The following is a 15,000-nucleotide window of genomic DNA, read 5'->3' as shown; positions in this document are numbered from 1 at the left end:
GCTTCGCTAAACAAGTTAAATGGTTAATAAGCGTCGAAAAAGCGAATACACACGCGACAAGACAAATCTAACGAGTAAAGGAACGCTCCGCTCCAAGATAAAAATGGTTGTTTACAATCAATACAGCGTTTCGGTACCCCTGATCGTAGTCTGAAACTGTGTAACAAAAGAGAGGAAAGCGAATGGTGAAGGAACTTCGAAGCCTCCGTGGCGTGGCTAGAACTTGTGATAAAAGTATGTTTGCAGCAATTATGCATGCTCCCGTTAAAACAGCATTTCAATGTCTCGCATGGCTTAAAGCTCTAGGAGGCTTCAACATTTAGAATACATACGGACTACTTCGTTTGTTAAAGATAAGCGAAGACCGCGCGACCATCGCTCGGTCGTCCAGTCCTCGAAAGTTTTGTTGCGTTCCAAAGAAGAGACAAATGGGGTTTACCCTTGCGCTAAGGGGAGAAGAAGAGAAAAGCAGTTGTTAAATCTAAGAGGTGTGTGGAGTACATCGCGTGTTGGTTAAAATTGTTAAATGAAGTATACGCGAAATGTTCTCTCGCTCTTGCTTTTCCTCTTGCTTCCGTGGCGCTCGAAAAGAAGGGATGATAAATAAAGAAACCTATTCGAAATCTCTTGTGGAACAAAAAATAATACGGACGGACGTTAAAATTGAACCGAGACGAAATGGATCGTCTTGCGAGTTGTCTTCGCTTTGAAATTGTTAAAAATTGATAAAAGCAATACGACGAAGCTGCAGTCCGCAAAATGTTTGAAGCAAAAAGGAAATAACACGAAAATTATGGGAACGTCGTGTCTCAACTTTTTTTTCCCTCTTGTGCTCGTTTCATCGAACGATAAATACAAACATTTTGAAACGAGAGAGGAGGAAAAATTGAATATGCGAAAGGTTGATTCACGCACAGTTTCTCTACGTGTTTGCTTTTTTGCTTCTTTTCGTTTATTTTTTTTTTTTTTGCATCGAGCATCATTATTCACCTTTCGATGAAACCAAAGAAATTGACGACCTCAGAGTAGGCGAGATTACCCGCTGAATTTAAGCATATTATTAAGCGGAGGAAAAGAAACTAACTAGGATTTCCTTAGTAGCGGCGAGCGAACAGGAATGAGCCCAGCACTGAATCCCGCGGTACCGCCGCTGGGAAATGTAGTGTTCAGGAGGATCCGTTTATCCCGAGACATCGAATTGCGTCCAAGTCCATCTTGAATGGGGCCATTTACCCATAGAGGGTGCCAGGCCCGTAGTGACCGGTACGCGTTTCGGGAGGATCTCTCCTTAGAGTCGGGTTGCTTGAGAGTGCAGCCCTAAGTGGGTGGTAAACTCCATCTAAGGCTAAATACGACCACGAGACCGATAGCGAACAAGTACCGTGAGGGAAAGTTGAAAAGAACTTTGAAGAGAGAGTTCAAGAGTACGTGAAACCGTTCAGGGGTAAACCTGAGAAACCCAAAAGATCGAATGGGGAGATTCATCGTCAGCAACGCTGGCTTCCGTTGGTGCGCGATGCCCCGGATGGACCTTCGGGTTCCATTAACGAGGGCACACCACCTTCGGCGAACGTTCCGGCGAGGTAGTCGTGCACTTCTCCCCTAGTGGAACGTCGTGACCCGTTGCGTGTCGGTCTACGGTACGAGGCGGAGCCTGTCCGTCACCTTAACGGTGTTCGTGACAGACCCTAGGTTGCCTGGCCGACTGCGCGACGGTACTCACACGGTATCGGGCCGCAACCAATCCATTTTCGAATGTGTGTGCGTCAGGACCGCCGCAAGCTAGGTTCAGTTATAATTACCCGGATGTACGGACTATGCGCCGTCCCCGGGTCTGGCCAGCTGTTAGCAGGAGGAGTCCTTGGACTGGCCAAGCTTTGAATTACCGGTCGGCGACGCTATTGCTTTGGGTACTCTCAGGACCCGTCTTGAAACACGGACCAAGGAGTCTAACATGTGCGCAAGTCATTGGGATATAAATAAACCTAAAGGCGAAATGAAAGTGAATGTCGTCCTCTGCGTCGACCTAGGGAGGATGGGCCTCGTTACGATTAGGCCTCGCACTCCCGGGGCGTCTCGTTCTCATTGCGAGAAGAGGCGCACCTAGAGCGTACACGTTGGGACCCGAAAGATGGTGAACTATGCCTGGTCAGGACGAAGTCAGGGGAAACCCTGATGGAGGTCCGTAGCGATTCTGACGTGCAAATCGATCGTCGGAACTGGGTATAGGGGCGAAAGACTAATCGAACCATCTAGTAGCTGGTTCCCTCCGAAGTTTCCCTCAGGATAGCTGGCACTCGCTCGAACGTTATTGCGAGTCTCATCTGGTAAAGCGAATGATTAGAGGCCTTGGGGCCGAAACGACCTCAACCTATTCTCAAACTTTAAATGGGTGAGATCTCTGGCTTGCTTGCATCAAATGAAGCCATGAGATTTTATTATTGGATCAGAGTGCCAAGTGGGCCAATTTTGGTAAGCAGAACTGGCGGTGTGGGATGAACCAAACGCAGAGTTAAGGCGCCTAAGTCGACGCTTATGGGATACCATGAAAGGCGTTGGTTGCTTAAGACAGCAGGACGGTGGTCATGGAAGTCGGAATCCGCTAAGGAGTGTGTAACAACTCACCTGCCGAAGCAACTAGCCCTGAAAATGGATGGCGCTGAAGCGTCGCGCCTATACTCCGCCGTCAGTGGCAAGTGGGGCTGGACAAAATTTGGTCCTCCATGAAGCCCTGACGAGTAGGAGGGTCGCGGCGGTGTGCGCAGAAGGGTCTGGGCGTGAGCCTGCCTGGAGCCGCCGTCGGTGCAGATCTTGGTGGTAGTAGCAAATACTCCAGCGAGGCCCTGGAGGACTGACGTGGAGAAGGGTTTCGTGTGAACAGCCGTTGCACACGAGTCAGTCGATCCTAAGCCCTAAGAGAAATCCTATGTAAATGAGGTGTCCTAAAGCTCTCAGTTAAAAAGCAACAACAAAACTGTTAAATATGGCTAAATCGAATTTATAAGAAGTAGTTGCAGAGATGCACACCCATTGGGCGAAAGGGAATCCGGTTCCTATTCCGGAACCCGGCAGCGGAACCGCATACCATTCGGGCCCTCGTAAGAGTGTTCGTCGGGGTAACCCAAAATGACCTGGAGACGCCGTCGGGAGATCTGGGAAGAGTTTTCTTTTCTGTATAAGCGTTCGAGTTCCCTGGAAACCTCTAGCAGGGAGATAGGGTTTGGAACGCGAAGAGCACCGCAGTTGCGGCGGTGTCTGGATCTTCCCCTCGGACCTTGAAAATCCAGGAGAGGGCCACGTGGAGGTGTCGCGCCGGTTCGTACCCATATCCGCAGCAGGTCTCCAAGGTGAAGAGCCTCTAGTCGATAGATTAATGTAGGTAAGGGAAGTCGGCAAATTGGATCCGTAACTTCGGAATAAGGATTGGCTCTGAGGAGCGGGGCGTGTCGGGCTTGGTCGGGAAGCGGGTCTGGCTGACGTGCCGGGCCTGGGCGAGGTGAACGGTTGGCGACTTCGGTCGCGTCCCGGGATCCGAGCTCGGTCCCGTGCCTTGGCCTCCCGCGGATCTTCCTTGCTGCGAGGCTTCCGTGGCGGTTAACGCCGTCGTGGTCGCTTCTTCGGCCGCCATTCAACGCTTAGCTCAGAACTGGCACGGACTAGGGGAATCCGACTGTCTAATTAAAACAAAGCATTGCGATGGCCCTCACGGGTGATGACGCAATGTGATTTCTGCCCAGTGCTCTGAATGTCAACGTGAAGAAATTCAAAAAAGCGCGGGTAAACGGCGGGAGTAACTATGACTCTCTTAATGGCGGCGTGACGTGTTTGTAAGTGCTCCGTCTTTAAATAAAGTTTTGAGTGGGTAAAAGTGAGTCCTGTGGTTAGAATTTAGTGCGATCGAGTAATATGATGGTCAGTGATCAGAATGATGTGCAGTAAGTGCCGTGGTTCTGTGAAACAACACTAAAATTCATGAAGAAGGTACAACTTGTGTGTCGAGCACGTGTTTGACACATGGTCTACAATCGAAACATTTTTTTCAATAATATACTGGTTAGAACTGTAAAATATTAGTACCAGCGTGCTCGTTAATTTTTGCGCTTTTGAATGATATATGTTTCTGATAATTGTAACTAAGGATTGGGTGAAATAAATAAGATAAACATTTCATGTGTAAAGAGTGCGGTGACGGCCATTACGCGGAGCCCTAGGACTAGTGGTGCCATCTATTTCAGTTAAAATTATCGACGTACTGTGGTCGATAACAGGTTACCATTGATACCATACATGATAACAACGGATGTTCTACGGTCGATAAGCTAGGGTAACGGCAGAAAGAAAAATTCTACCTTACCGACCTATCTTAGGTCGGTATTAGGTTACCATTTGAGAACTACTTACCTGGAGTAGATACCTGGAAGTAATTACATATTATCGATGAGTTACCAGTCTACATTAGATAATTATCGTACTTACCCTGTGAAGCCCGTTACCATCTGGTGCCGATATAAAAGAGTGCTATAATTACGACTATACTGGAAATTAATAATACTTACCACTATGTCCCGTCCGGGGGTGGTATCCTCCCCTAGTAAGAGTAAAAAACGTAGAGCCCTGACCTCGCCAGGAACAGTAACCTCGGACAGTTCTATGGAAATGGCTGATTCACCTGAAAAGAGAAAAGACAAATTACCTATTGAACTAAGAGAGTTTGAGGAGATAGACTTGGAAATTAAAAGTCATCTATATAATGTTAAGGTGTCGATACCAAGTAAAGAGCCTAAGAATCGCACACAAGCGGTTGATGATGCTGTGAATTTTCTTTGGAAGAGTTATGAGAGAGTAACAAGAGCGTATGTAGAAATTGCCTCGAAATGGAACGAATTTGAATCATTAAAAGAGCAATATTTCAACCGAATGAGTAAAGAAGATCAACCTAATATACGAGAAACAGTTGAAGAAGATATTAACAGAAAACTAATAAGCATAAAGGAGACAATTATAGAGGAAGTTAAAGAGGTAGTCCAAAATGAAATAAGTAAAACAATAAAACATCAGATGGAAGACATTACAAAGAGTACAAACACAATACACGAAGACCTCCGTAGCAACTTCAGGAACACAGTGTGTAGCGAAGTTAAAGAAGCTGTTAGCAAAGTCCAAGAGGTAATGCAGGCTTCAATACAAGGACCAAAACCTTCTTACTCTGCAATGGTAAAAACCGGTATTCCATTACGTAACATGGAGCTTTCTAACTCGAATAAGACAGACAATAGCATTGAATTTATGGTAATACCTATTAAAGAACATCCTAAAAACTATAAATCGGCCAGCGAGATTAAGAAAGCATTTAAAGATGCAATAAATCCTACGGAATTTAACTTAAGAGTAAACCATTTGATAACCTTAAATTCTCTTGCTATCAGGATTATTGCTAAAACAGTGAATTTAGACAAACTGCGGGAATCCGGAAAGCTTAAGGATTTAGGGTTGAAAATTAAAGATAAAGAAAAATTGAAACCGCGATTACTAATTAGGGATTTTCCTATAAGCATCGCATTTGCGAATATCGTAAAGACTATTGCTGAGGCAATAGGGTGCAATGAAGATGGCCTGGAATTACGGATCCTCACAGAGTTTGTTAACAAAAATAAGAGCTCCAAAAACGTTCTCATAGAGGTATCACCCCAAACCAGAATTAAATTGATGAAATACGGAAGAATTTATTTAAATTACGAATCTTGACGAATTGAGGACTATTTCAGGGTTCTGCAATGCTTTAAATGCCTAAAATTTAATCACCTAGCAAAAAATTGTACAGCCACAACGACAACATGTGGACATTGTGCGGGCGAGCATAATTCAAGGGAATGCAAACAAAAGGAAAAATCCAAGTGCGCCAACTGTGACAGACAGGGTTTAGTTGAGTCAAAACATTCAGCATTAAATTCGCAAATATGCCCTATTTTGATAAAAAGAATTAATGAATTAGCGCGGAGCACTGACTACGAGACGCAGCAACAATAGAGAGGCGTAGTGCTGCAACGGGGAAAGAAGGAGGGCTTGACAACCCGCCGGTACCTGAGAGGGTCCTTCTTGATAATATCCCCCTACAAACCGGCCACAAGTTAACACCCTGTGATGCCCAAATAAGTCGTCCAAATGCCCCGGTAGGGGCAATTTCCACTGGCAACAATTTATTAACAAATTTAAATAATAATGGGGGTATCTCTATGCCACCATACAGTGGACCACCAATATCTATTTCTTACCTTTCCTATAATATACCAAGTAGCTCTCGGTCTGCAGCAAATGTGAACTCTCAACAGCAGCAAAATGTATCTCAAAGCTTCAGGTGTGAGTTTTGCTCCAAGGATTTTAACTCGTTCCGGGGGCTAGGGGTGCACAAAGCCTCAGCACACAAAGAAATAATAAACAAAAATATCAATACTAATAGAAAAAAGCCTAGATGGCAAATAGAAGACATTAGAAGAATCGCAATAGCTGAGAAAACTGCACCTACGACAGCAAAGTTAAAAATTAATGAATATTTACATGAAAAAGTGCAACTCTTTCCACTGAGATCTATAGAAGCGGTGAAATCCCTGCGTAAGACAGCCAAATATAGAGAAACAGTGATGAATCTTTCAGAGAACCTGCAAACAGAAAATAACCCAGAAACTGTGGAAATCAGACAAGGAATCCTCCAAGAAAGAAATCCGGATACTTACTCTGACATACCTGAAGAGATAGTAGACATGAACTTATCGGAGAACAGGTACACGAACACTCACCTAGAAAGACCTGTTGAAAACCTAGAAGAGCATAATGAAAGGATACAAACAAATACAATAAATGAAAGGATTAATACGAATACTTACCTGGTGGAGACACAGCAACAAAATACATCCTGGTATTCAGAGGCCCTAAGATTCCTCAGGTCGGCGGAATGCGAAGATCAGGCGAAATATATCCTAGGCCAAGCAGTTGAAGATGTCAGACAGGAACGCGACCCTACAGACCACCTGAGGGAATGGTTCAACACTAACTTCGGAGTACCTGAAAATAAAAAGAGAAAAGTAATTAATGAGAATCAAGAAGGAAGACACTGGACGAAGAAACAAAAGAGGAAAATGGAATACGCTAAAATCCAGCAACTATGGAGGAAGAGCAAAGTTAAGGTAGCAAGGACGATTTTGGATGGGGAAACAGAAGCAGGGAATCAAGTATCTCTTCAGGACCAGGTAAAGTATTGGAAACCAATAATGGAAAAGAGGAACATTACTAGGATGGAGGAAGAAGACCTAAGGTATGAATTGGATAATAATACACCTGTAAAACCGATAACGTGTGAGGAGGTCCTGAGACTCCAGCCAAAAGCCGACACTGCCAGAGGAGCGGATGATATTTCACCGGATTGCTGGTTAAAGAAAGTACCCAACACAACTAAAGCAATTATTATGAATATTTTATTGTTTTCAGCGAAGATACCGAGCGAGTGGGCGAGAGCTAGAACAATCCTGATTCCGAAAGCGGGAGAGGTACAAGATCCGGCAAACTACAGGCCAATATCCATAGCCTCAGTGATAATAAGACATTTCCACAAGATACTAGCAGATAGATTGTACAAATCCCTAAAGCATGATGATAGACAACGAGGATTTATTAGAGCGGATGGAGTGGCAGAAATCATATTCATTCTTACAGCTATTCTTGAAAATGCGTGGAAACAGAAAAGGCAAGTTCATATGGCTTTTCTAGACATTAGAAAAGCATTCGACTCAGTATCACATAGTTCTATCATTAAGGTCTTAAGGAAGAAAGGAATAAAAAAGAAGCTTATAGATTATATCGAACAATTGTACAATAAGTCAGAACTGTTTATTGAAGTGAACGGAGAGAAATCAGAAACAATAAAACCGCAGCAAGGAGTCAGGCAGGGTGATCCCTTGTCACCTTTAATTTTTAATGCTGTCATGGATGAGGTTTTGGCAAATCTACCCCAGATAATAGGATTCGAATTACTTGACCTGATTATTAACGGACTTGCTTTTGCAGATGATCTCGTCTTGATTGCTAGCACTAAAGAAGGATTACAAACGCTCATAAATCTAGTATCAAGTGAAATGCAGAAACATGGTCTTGGTCTGGCACCAAACAAATGTAAATGTCTTTCATTAATACCCTCAGGAAAAGATAAGAAATTAAAAGTCATAGAACTAGCATGGTTTAAGATTGATGAGAAGACTATACCACAAATTGGTATGTTGGAAACTTGGAAACACCTAGGCGTCGAATTTTCAGTGCATGGACCGGTTAGAGGGAAACCTCCCTTAAGTGACTTGTTGGAAAAGGTAGATAGAGGACCATTAAAACCGCAACAAAGATTAACCATCCTAAGAATTTATATCATACCAAGATTCTTACACACCCTAGTCCTAGGAAAAACTAATTATGTAATGTTAAAACAACTAGACCGATTGATAAGGAAATATGTAAGATCATGGATGCACTTACCTAAAGATGTACCGATTGCCTATTTTCACGCGAAGGTCAGGGACGGAGGGCTTGGTATTATGGCGTTGTATACTAAAATCCCATTTCTAACAAAGACAAGAATAGAATCAATGAAAAATTCATCGTTGCCGCTAGCCAAGAGAATTATTGAACTTGATGGTATCAAAAAGAAATATAATTGGGCAAAAATACATGCAGACGAAGACGTAAAATGGAACCTTACTTTATATAGACAAACAGACGGTTTTGAGCTCAGGGAAACCTCAGCTGCAATCCCATCGCATAGCTGGGTGGTGGACGATCGAGTCACCATACCTGCCAGGGACTGGATTAAATATCACGCCATCAGAATTAATGCAATTCCATCTCTAATGAGGACTACTCGAGGAAACAGGAGAGAGACCCAGGATACCAGATGCAGAGCAGGATGTCAGACGGCAGAAACAACAGCACATATTATACAAGAATGTCACCGAACTCATGGAGGCAGAATCTTGAGACATGATAACATCGTAGGAAAACTAGCGGGAAACTTGATCGGCAAAGGGTATCAAACCATCACAGAGCCAAGAATTCCGACACAGGAAGGAATTAGAAAACCGGACATTATAGCATGCAAGGAGGGGCAAGCATTAATTTTGGATGTACAAATTGTTTCAGGATATAGGAACCTAAACGAGGCCCACGAGAAAAAGAAGAAATATTATGAAGCAAATAGGGACGTCAAGGCATATGTTGGAAACGTCTTTAATACTAACAGAGTAAGGGTATCAACGGTGACCATCTCGTGGAGAGGGATTTGGTCCAGTCAATCGTACACGTTACTAAAAGACCTAGGTTTCTCTAAGAACATAATGAAAGGACTAACAACCAGAGTCTTGCTTGGATCTTACCTAAATTTCTCAAGATTTATGAAGATGACGACAGTACGGATGCACCACCTATGGCCCTTCAGAAGACGATAAAGTGGACGTCAAACTGAATGCGCAAAGAAAAAAAAAAGAAAAAAAAGAAAAAAAGATAATACATGATTTAAATTAAATAAGTAAAATAAACATAGATTTACAATTAATAATCTTATACGTACCGGAAAAGATTGTAACCGTTGAAATGACTTTTAATCCGACCTGAAAGCCTGTAAAAGAAAACATTAATAACTAAATATATAGGTTATAGAGTTATAACTAATTGTTTTATACTTACTCGAGAAAAATGTAAGCGTGTAAGAGAGAGCCAATCCGAGTTGAGAACCTGTAACAAAAAATATATGTAATTAATAATTGAGACATATATGTACAACTGATAGTCATATTCTTACCTGAAAAGATTTGATTGTTGAAGAGGTGGTTAATCCGACTCGAAAAACTGTAAAAGAAAGCATAAATAATCAACAATCAGGATTTGGATTTGTAGTCGATTGCTTTTTACTTATCTGAGTGGATTATAGTGGATGAAGAGGGGGATAATCCGAGTTGAGAACCTGTAACAGAAAACATGATTGATTAACGATTAAGATATTGCCTTATAAATAATAATCTTATAGTTACCTGGAATGATCGTAGCTATTGAAGATAGAGCTGTAATTAATTTACTATCCTAATCTGACCTGAACACCTGTGAAAGCACTCGCTGAAGATGTGGCAAATCTGAGTTGAGAACCTGTAACAGAAAGCATGATCGATTAATAAGTCTGTATCCTGATTGTTGATATAAGATATAAAGTTATGACTGGTAGTTGTAGATGTAACCAAAAATAATGTAACCGTAGAAATGATTGTTATATTGCCCTGAGAGCATGTAAAGGAATACAGGATTACTTAATATTTAGTGTTAACACATTTCTAAGTACTGATAGTAAATTAAAGCATACTCACCTGTAAATAGCAAATAACATTATAACATAGGATATGTAATTATGAGTAGCTACCTGGTTACCTTCTGTTCTTATTTCCACTAAGTACCGCATATAGATAATAATTACCGTTTATTTTAATTACCACATACTCTTGATAGTATGTCATTTATCTTTGGTATCTTTTTCCTTTATATGGTTGCGTTTCTTGCCTTTTTCTTCTATATTCATTTTTCTTTATTTTTCTTTATTTTAACCGCAGAAAGATCTTTTTAGTTACTTCTTCTATATGCGGACTATTATTATTATTGTCAGACTATGTTACTTTCTATAGTCTTGTTTTACTTTTCCTATTTCGTACTTCTACTATTATTGTAACCGTCTCCATGCGGAATCATGGATAATATGTTTACTTCAATAAACACTTAAATAGCCAAATGCCTCGTCATCTAATTAGTGACGCGCATGAATGGATTAACGAGATTCCCTTCTGTCCCTATCTACTGGGGGGATCCGCCATCTTGGTTTTGTCGAGGACTGACGCGCTTCACGTCGCTCCGCGATATTTTCAAGTTTTTAGTGGAAATCTTCTCAGGAAAATTACTTCCTGTGTTTCTAAGTGTGTATTTAGTGCCAGTGAATAATCAGAGACATAAGGTTTAGTGCAAAACCGAGTCAGTGCGGAGAAAAGTGGGAAAAACCGAGACGGGCGTGGTTCGCCTGACCTGTCACCGGCTCCACCCAACTTCAGCCTGTCTCTGCCTAGCTGACTGAGATTCCACGTGTGCCTGCTACACTTAAAGGATTGGAGAAGTCTCCGGATTGCATAAATCTGCTAGAGACCCCGATCGAGGTAAGTTTATAGAAAATAAATACTAATAAATAGCTTCTGTAAGATTACAGGTTAGTCCGCCATATTGTCCGCCATATTGTCGGCCATATTGTCGGCCATATTGGCACGCCGCACCGAAGCGCCACCTGCCTACTCTTGAGTGAAACTTGGCTGACGCCATCTTGCGGACCAGGACGAGAGACCTACCCAACGCCAACTCGGGCGCGCGGGAAAATATGAATGGTGACGAGGATACCACCGACGCAGAAATGATGGTCGTCACCCGCAGAAAAAAATATGTCCGAAAACGGGGAATGTCATCGGACACAGACCAGGAGCCGCCGCCAAAGAAAAACGAAGGTGAAAACGCAGCAGCTCCATCTGTAGTAGCAGTTGTTCCTCCCAGCAAATCGCCCAGCAGCGACAATGAAAAGGACGGTGAGGGTACCCATAACCCCAGAGGCCTGGTTTTCCAAATCAAGGATAAAGCAGAGGTATTGCAGAGGAAAATCCTGGCAGTCCTCTCGCCGGAATATGGAATCGAACCTTCTACAGGTAAGTATATTCTGGCAAAAATTAACAAACTACAGAGCCTGCTGCAGGAATCGTTGCTGCTAAACAGCAACCTAGAAGGTCAGGTTGCGGCTCTCCGCAACCAAAACACACAGCAGAGGCGGGAAATGACAGAAGCGGGAAGGAACCTTACCGCGACGCCACTGCAGCAGAAACAGAAAACGACGTACGCGGAACGTCTAGGTATAAAGTCAAAAACAGCGGAGCTCTCCAATCAAAAACAAAACCCGCCGAACGTCGTCATCATCCGCCCGAAGGACGCCACACAATACAAGGACAGTGAGGCAACGAAGCAGGCCATAGTAACACTTGTGTCGCCGAAAAAGGAGAACCTGCAAGTAAAGAACGTCAGGCGCGTGCAGGGAAACGGCATCGCCGTAGAGACAGCCACAACGAGGAACATGGAGGCGTTCATTAATAATGAGAAACTAAAGGCTGCAGGTTTCTCGGTCGACGTTCCAGCAAAGAGAAACCCTCGAATCATAATCTATGGTGTGCCGAGGAAAGACGACGACGAAATAATTCAGGCCATAGTGGAGCAGAACCTGGACCAACAGGAAGCAAGCAAATACAAACAGCAAATGAAAATAGCGTTCAAAACGGGGAATAAAAATAATAAAGAAAACTGCAACATAGTACTGGAAACTTCAAAGGAAGTTCGAAATTTGCTGGTAAAGAAGGAACGCCTGTACCTAATGTGGCAGTGCTGCCAGGTGCAGGACTTCATCGCAGCCACGAGATGCTACAAATGCCAAAGCTTCGGACACACGACTAAATTCTGCAGGGCAGAAAAGGACATTTGTGGTCACTGCGCCAACGCTGGACACAGCTACAAAGATTGCCCAAACAAGGACAAACAGCCCTCTTGCGTCAACTGCAAAAAAACGGGAAAGCAACACACGCACAGCGTAACAGATAAGGACTGCCCGTCGCACGTCGCAGCAATTAATCAGGTCCTGTCTAGAACTGACTATGGACATTAATACACACCCACCGCGAAACCGGACCGCGCAGGCCGCGCCCGCAACAACCACCACGGGAATTAGAGTACTGCAACTGAACGCCCAGCGCTCAGCTGCAGTGATGGGTGAGGTACGTCAGCTCGTAACGGAAAAGCACCTGGACGTACTGTTATTACAAGAACCATACGTCCGGCAGCACGGTACGAGCTATACCATCGGCGGATTAGGGTCCGGAGCGAGAGTTGCAGCCACACGGTCGCACTCTCCAGGAGCTGCCGTCGTGGTGTGCAACTCGAGCTTCGATGCAGTGTACGTCTCGCAACTCAGCACAACCCACTGCGTATGCGTGGAAGTGTTGACCCCCGACTTCTCGTTTTACGCCGTCTCGTGCTATTTTCAGTATAGCGACGAAATCGAGGAGCATCTCAAGCATCTTGAGGTGGTGTTTCGCTCACTAAGGGGGAAGAGACTGCTAGTTTCGTTAGACGCTAATGCACGGTCGTCACTCTGGGGTCCCCAGAGCACCGACGATAGAGGCGCCCTGTTCGAGGGGCTCATCCGGGCATTTAGCATGGAAGTTGTGAATGACACTTCGCAGCCACCGACTTATTGGACGCCCAGGGGCTCGTCGTTCATCGATGTAACCCTGGCGTCGCCGTCCATGCTACACTTCATCAGAAGTTGGAGAGTCAGGTGTGACTGGGCGAACAGTGATCACAATGCCGTGGACATCGGACTGAGGGTGTCGAAAGCCACCGCGGTTGAACGGTGTACTGCGAGCACTCGGTTCGACACTCGTCGAGCCGATTGGGAGCTGTACGCCGGAAAACTGGCCGACCTCGCTGGATCGAGGCTAGAACACCTGCAACTCGAGTCCGCGGAAGACGTCGAAAATATGGCGGCGGCGCTCACGGGAGTCATCAGTGACTCCTGCAGCGCGTCAATGCCAAGGAAGCGCATCTTTAGGAAATCCAACCCGTGGTGGACAAAGGAGCTAACACGGCTCAAAAAGAATGTATACAAGCTGCGACGTGCCTTCCAGCAGGAACTGGACGAACCAACCCGAAATCGGAAGCAGAAAGAGTATCGCGACACGCTACGAAGTTATAACAAGAGCGTGAAACGTATGAAGCGGGAAAGCTGGCACAAATTCGTGACAGCCAACGGTAACAATCAACCATGGGGAACGGTCTACAAACTGCAGGCTAAGAAGATGAGCGTCGAAGGGGTGTTGAGCACCCTACAACGCGGGAACGAACACACCACAAGCCTGCAAGAAACTACGAGATTGTTGCTAGACGCACACGTCCCAAACGACTGCGAAGAACAGGACACACCCGCGCAACGCGACGTTAGGGAAGGCGCAAAACACGCACCGGACACGGAGGACACCCCACCCCTCTCGGAGGAAGAGGTTGCAGCAGCCGCAAGGACGTTCAAGAACAACAAGGCACCAGGGCCGGACCTCATCGAGGTCCGTGCACTCAAGGTTGCGGTAAATACCATCCCCGAACAAATAGTGCGACTCTACAACGGATGTCTTCGATGGGGTGTATTTCCGTCAGCATGGAAAGAGGGCTCCCTCCGAATCCTCCTGAAGGGGGAGGACAAGGACGAAAGGGACCCAAAATCATATAGGCCTATCTGTCTCCTCTCCGTCGTAGGAAAGCTCTTCGAGAAGCTTCTGAAGAAGCGGCTACACCAGACGTCGTTGGCGCCGGGAAGGATCTCCGGCCGACAGTTCGGGTTCATCCCCGGAAAGTCGACGGAAGACGCAATCGTAGAGCTGCGTCGCGCTGTCGATGCCTCCCAGCATCGATACGTGACGGCGCTGCTCTTCGACATCTCTGGTGCCTTTGACAACGTTTGGTGGCCGTTGGTTTTGAAAATGCTGAAGGAGAAAGGCTGCCCGCAAAACGTTTTGAAGGTAATGCGGAGCTATTTTAGTGATCGGAAAGTTCTCATCAAAGTTGCGTCAGGAAAGGTATCCAAGCAGGCCACGAGAGGGTGCCCACAGGGCTCCGTTCTCGGTCCGGACTGCTGGAACCTCATGTTCGATGGACTCATCGCGCTACTAGAGTCACTGGGCTTCACTGTGATCGCCTACGCCGACGACCTTCTCGTCGTCGTATGCGGAGACAGTAGACGGGAACTAGAGACGATAGGTCAGCGCGTCGTGGACATCATTTTAGAGTGGTGTTCTTCGGCCAAACTCGAGATTTCGGCCCGCAAAACTGAGGCAATCGTGCTCAGGAGCGGCTGGA

General features: G+C 44.9%; 1 pseudogene; it reads left to right on the top strand.

Moving 5' to 3' along the window:
* Positions 1 to 1,015: 1,015 nt before the first annotated feature.
* Positions 1,016 to 3,932, top strand: LOC143306796 (large subunit ribosomal RNA; annotated as a pseudogene).
* Positions 3,933 to 15,000: the final 11,068 nt, after the last annotated feature.

This window comes from Osmia lignaria, unplaced genomic scaffold (genome assembly GCF_051020975.1).
Source record: "Osmia lignaria lignaria isolate PbOS001 unplaced genomic scaffold, iyOsmLign1 scaffold0036, whole genome shotgun sequence".
NCBI lineage: Eukaryota > Metazoa > Arthropoda > Insecta > Hymenoptera > Megachilidae > Osmia > Osmia lignaria.
Note: the sequence above shows the minus strand (reverse complement) of the source record. Positions and strands in the feature narration are given on the sequence as shown.